This window comes from Pseudophryne corroboree, chromosome 8 (assembly GCF_028390025.1).
Source record: "Pseudophryne corroboree isolate aPseCor3 chromosome 8, aPseCor3.hap2, whole genome shotgun sequence".
In the NCBI taxonomy this organism is placed as follows: Eukaryota; Metazoa; Chordata; class Amphibia; order Anura; family Myobatrachidae; genus Pseudophryne; species Pseudophryne corroboree.
Window position 1 is genome coordinate 134,259,442 of NC_086451.1, and position 6,000 is coordinate 134,265,441.

The window sequence follows — 6,000 nt, forward strand, 5'->3', positions numbered from 1 at the left end:
AGACCACTTAGTACCACTTAGTAGACCACCTCAGAGTTGTATGGTATACCACTCAGTCCACTAAGACCACTTTAGTCCACTCTTAATAACGCAGGGTTGCGAACCCTACGCCACCGGATCTCTACTAACCCAGTGTGCACACTTAGACCACTTTAGTCCACCTTGTTCACTTAGTTCTTGGGTTCAGTATCCACTCACTCCTGCACTCGCTCACTCAAATGCACTTTATTTTTCTGTACAGAAAATTATCATTCAGACAAGCAGCTTTACTCCCAGAGGCAATACAGTAAATAAGGGTTTTATACTAAACTTTGGAAGCTGGGCAATCTTGTGTTATTGTAGCGTGGCTACTGTCTCACCTTTAAACTAAACGAACTATTGTGTAATTTGTACTTAGCGACCGTATTCTTACGCAATTTGCGTAAACACGTGACTGTGCCTACGCCGCGTGTGCAGTTCCGTACCTTGTCCTAGACACATGTACAAAACCATACGTCCGCAATAGCACAAATCATACAATTTCTATAAATGTGAGCAATATTAATTATAATTGCTCACTTAACACGCCACAGTTTCTTTTCTGTATAAACCTTTATAACTAGGCTAGACTGCGTTTGTGTTTTACACTTACTTCCTTTGTTTATATTACGAATCTAGTAATCTGAATGTTATGGCAACAATGTGGGAGAGTATGCACAGAGTATGGGTGTACGCTTTTGTTGTGTACGCATTTGGCGCCAAAAATAAATTCACAGATTTTAAATAACTTTTTACCTGCTTACCTTACGAGTTCTTACCAGCATCTCTACAAACCATACAGAGCAGACACCATCTAATCAGCAATTAAGTTGGGCTTTCAGTATGTCCACCGACCAAGAAAAGGATACGTAGGCTCCCCCGTCCACCCTTATGCAGATAGATTATGTCTGCTTGTGACCTGTTAAGCAATAAAAATGTGGAAAATCGGACGATGCCCCCAATTGATAATGTTGATTATCTTTACAGGAATAAAAGCTATACCTTATACACGCTTAGAATACACTTTACCATGGAGCCGCTGCGGCCGCTAAACCTAGTACACACGCTACGTACTTTATACACTGTTTGCGTACAGAGTCCCGTATCACTGTCCGGACTTAGCGTACAAATGCCGCGCTGGGGGTACAAAGTACACACAGCGCGCACACACCCAGAGATACACTTTAAACCTTCACAGTAATGCAGTGTGATGCTATTACACTTTAAACCTTATGCAGCAATGCAGTGTGATGCTATTACACTTTAAACTTTATGCAGCAATGCAGTGTGATGCTATTACACTTTAAACCTTAGCAGGGCAATGAGTACACGACACCAATTGTGATTAACCGCTGGGTTCCGACACCACAGTGGATTATTTCTGAAAGGGGGTTTACAATACAAATTATACACTACAATACAAGACAATATATATAACAGAATAATGGCTTCAGTCAATGTACATACGTGAGAATATTCGCGTGCGCTTCCTGGTCCAGTCCTCCGTAATCAAATAGATAACGGTGTGAGTCTTGTGGCTGGCCGGCCTGCAGCAGGCTTTATTTATACAAGTCTTCCAAAAGCAATACAATGGATACTGTTCCCTTTGTCCATTGGACACAGGGATGCACTTTTACAGTACAGGAGAGGTCATAGGTTGATTTGAAAAGGTAGGCGATGTCTTTCTCAACTGCTCTTGTAGGTGGTCTCCTCTGGATGCAAGAGAAATAAAAAAGCAATACCCGAAGGTATTAACTGTACCCAGGCGCTAGATGGGTGGTTCCCCACAGCAGCTGTATAGGAAGGGGTTGGTCAGACCCCTGAACAGTAGATAAAACAGAAAAAATGCAGCGCTTAAATGGTCACATAAGCAAAAACAAGTAGCGTATAAAATCCTTGTTTTAATAAAACGTATGTTAAAAGGTGATCTATAGTAATTGGATCAAGTATATATATATCTGACAACTTTCACATGGTTTTCAAATATCAATCATGATAGGTGTTTTTCATAGTGTCAAAAAGTCCTTGTAGAAGGTCGGTAATATAGAACCTGTTCCTATGATAGTCCCCTTGAATAGGAGGACCCTATGTCCTATCCGTGAGTTATAGTTACCACCAGCGTCCCTTGAGGTAATTAGGCGAAGCTGCGTCCGCAAATTGCTGTTCCTCAGAGGGTGGTAGATGTGACTCCTCCACGGTGCAATATAGGTTCTTTTAAGGGTCCAAGTTGTTGAAAAATCAATTGCGGGGGCTTGGTCCAGGTCCAATCCTTCCAAGGTTTAGGCAAACACACTATCAGGCAAGTCCCACCAACGCGTTTCGTTGCTTGCATGCAACTTTTTCAAGGTGCTAAAAGGCCTGCCAAAAGGGGTTTATATACTCTACCAAATATGGCTGCTCATTAGCAAGTATGATTAATTGTGACCACCTGTTTGCATTATGTGACCAAAATAATGACAGACATAGGAGTTGGAACCATTAGTAATGTACATATGTATATAATTTATTATAATAAAACACATTTTTATTCAAATATAAGAAGTAAAAAGCTTTAATCTCAGTGAGATCCGATCACATGATCAATGACATCAACATGGAATGGAAAGTCAAAAAGAAAAGAAGAAAAAGTGGATAAAGAATCCATATATGCAAAGTTACTCACATGGTTCATATATTAGTGATCCATTACATATATTTTGGGAGATCACACTCTAGTGAAAAGGTGAGGCCCCACTGCTGAATCTAATGATATTAATTGAGCTAAATCTAGCAGGAAGTCCGGGTATATTGAGGCAACGGCATGGACGGGGCGCTGTTCCGGCCACGTCATCCCTCCGAGGCACTGTATATTGCTCATTGCCATGGTTACGTTTGCGTGTCATCCCGGGCGTGATGAGATGACGTGGGTCCCAGAATCAGGAGACACGTCATCTCTCCGCGCCTCGGCGATCGTTGTCGTGATGGGGATGTTACTCTCACCACGTCATCAGTTCCTATCCAGCGTGTTCTAGCGTTGTCATGGTGACGTAGCAACGTCGCCATAAACAACCATATATCCCGAATTAGGTATATCAACATAAACATCTCCAATGTTAATTTCACCGCATCATAAATTTCTATATAGCGTGTTCTAACGGTGTCACCATAAGTGACCATATTTCAAAAATGAGGAGTATATCAATCTAGTCGTCTCCAATACTGGAGATGCTGAACGCATAAAGATATATAAATATAAACGGAGCATATAACACCAAGGTTCCTGTGTTATATTAATTCCCTAGTTCTAGAAGGTCACCACATGAATATATCAAATATAGATCACCATGGTGACGTCTAGTATCTGGTGTCTCCCAAAAAGACCGTTTATCAGTCTCGAAAAGAAGGGGGGGGGGGGGGAGCGAACAAGGCAATTTAGGACATCTTATGTATACAGATAGGTTTCACTTTTTTCTTCTCCAGATTGTATTTTATATACTATACAATATGCGAGGCAGCCATGAGTTTATCAAGTTGATCTACATGTAACCACAAATGTTCTCACATATAGATATATAATAAAACTTGGTTTGAGATGAATACCACATATACTATAACAAACTCATGTAATAATCCAAGGTAAGGTTTTATCAGAGAGATATATACATTCAATCAATTGGCTGATCATCCATTTTCATAAGGGTCATACATGTATCTCATAAAGCTTATTATATGCTCGTCTTCACATATATCATCCTCATCATTATCAGTGGAGATATAGTAGCCAGATAAATCTCATACGGTTAAAATAATTCTGGTTATCTATAATAGCCCTGGTTGGCAAAACTAGTATCTCACTCAATATCTGTGGACCATAGGGAAAATATGTGGTAAAAAAGGAGCGGGAGGATAAAAAAGCGAAGAAAGGAGGGGGAGTGGCATGAGAACAGGCAGCCACAGAAGAATAATTAGGAGCTTATAATACAGGATTAAGTTCGACCATCTCATTCAATCCAGATGGGTGGATAGTATCCAGTTTGCACATCCAATAAAGTTCCTGTTTGCACAAATTTTTGTAGCGATCCCCCCCTCTCTTAGTTGCCAAAACATGTTCAATTGCTATCAGGCCCAAGGAGCTAGGGTCCCCATTATGTTTGTCTCTGAAGTGTCTAGAGACACTATGCATGGGAAATCTATTCACAATGTTTCGACGATGCTCCATGAAGCGAACTTTAATGCTCCTAGTAGTCCGTCCCACGTATTTTTGATTGCAACCACATGTAAGTAAGTAAATGACATAGCTTGTATCGCAATTCATAAAACTTACTAATGTATAGTTTTCTTCTCTATCGATCGGGATGGTTAGTGTTCTTCTAGGAATATGTTTACAAGTGGTGCTTCTTGTGGCTCCACAACGGAAAAAGCCTTTTGGTCTGGAGGGTAACCAACTAGCCTGTACGGCACCCCCCTGTACGGTTATGGGTATTTCTCTTAAAAAACTAGGGGCAAGGATATTTTTGATTGACCGATTTTTCTTGAAAATAAACCTGGGTTTAGAAGGTATATTTCCCCTAAGTATTGGATCTTGATTTAGTATGCCGAAATTTTTGCAAATGATTTTCTTAATTTGCATACTATCCTTATTGTATGTCGATATAAAGGCTAAATTTTCTTGTGGACCATTAATCTGGTCCGTATCTGTAGTTTTGGTCCCAAACGCTTCTCTTGGTCGAAGTAGAATATCCCTATCTATATCAGCCACTTCTCCCATAGTCCTCCTCAGGGGGGGCTCAGGGTAGCCCCTCGAGACAAAGGCTTCTAGCATAGATTCTGCCTGTTCTAAATACTTTTTCCTATCCGTACAGTTCCTTCTTAAGCGAAGGTCTCCTCTGGATTCCCGCCGCTTACATAATATACAGTAAATACAGTTTATATCTATATTCTGCTTCTGCACATAACTATCCGCAGGAACATGCGATCTTCCGCAGACCAACACCGGAATGTTTCCCTTAAATTACCCTACAGCTGGATACCAAATATCACCTTATAACATTAGTCTGTCCCCTCTTATCCTGTAAAGGTGAATCCCTTTGTTCTGCAACCATTTAAACAGCTATAACTTTCTGATGTGGTGCAAGGCGACTATGTGTACATTTTGCACTATTTGGATTAAATATGTAATGTGTTCTGATGGCCCTCCATGCGTACACAAACTCTGCCGTAAATACCCATACCATGCGCCCATGCGCAGGACCGCGGGAGCGACCATACGCAAAGTGCGTACATGTAAACGCACTGCAGAACAAGTGCACGCGCAGTGGGCATGTGTGTGCAGTTTATACGTGCTGTGTGTTCTGCAATATTTTTCGACTTTGACACCGGTCACACATACCACCCCATATGATATATATGGCGAGATGTAATGAAATACGAATTCGCCCGATGTGTGGAATGCAGGCAATCACTGACCGCCCCTTTAAAAAAAAAAAAAAGTCCAAGTTCGGCCGGCATCCCGCATGTCGGGTGAACTCAAACTTCTTTACATCCTGCCGACAATATATATGCTACCAAAAGTATAACAAAATGGGTTTATCTGTTAATATGGGCAGCAAGGATGGTGTAATGGTTAGCATTACTGCCTCACAGCACTGAGGTCATGGGTTCGATTCCCACCATGGCCCTAGCTGTGCGGAGTTCTCCCCATATTTGCGTGGATTTCCTCTGAGTACTCCGGTTTCCTCCCACAATCCAAAAATATACTGGTAGGTTAATTGGATCCATACAAAAATTAAACCTAGCATGAATGTGTGCGTGTGTACATGTATAGATTGTAAGCTCCACTAAGGCAGGGACTGATGTGAATAGCCAAATATTCTCTGTAAAGCACTGGGGAATATGTGTGCATTATATAAATAACTGGTAATAAATAAATAATAATAATAATAATAATAATAATAATAATATGATGAGGCACTCACTGGATTGAAACCTGCGCTTGCCACATGT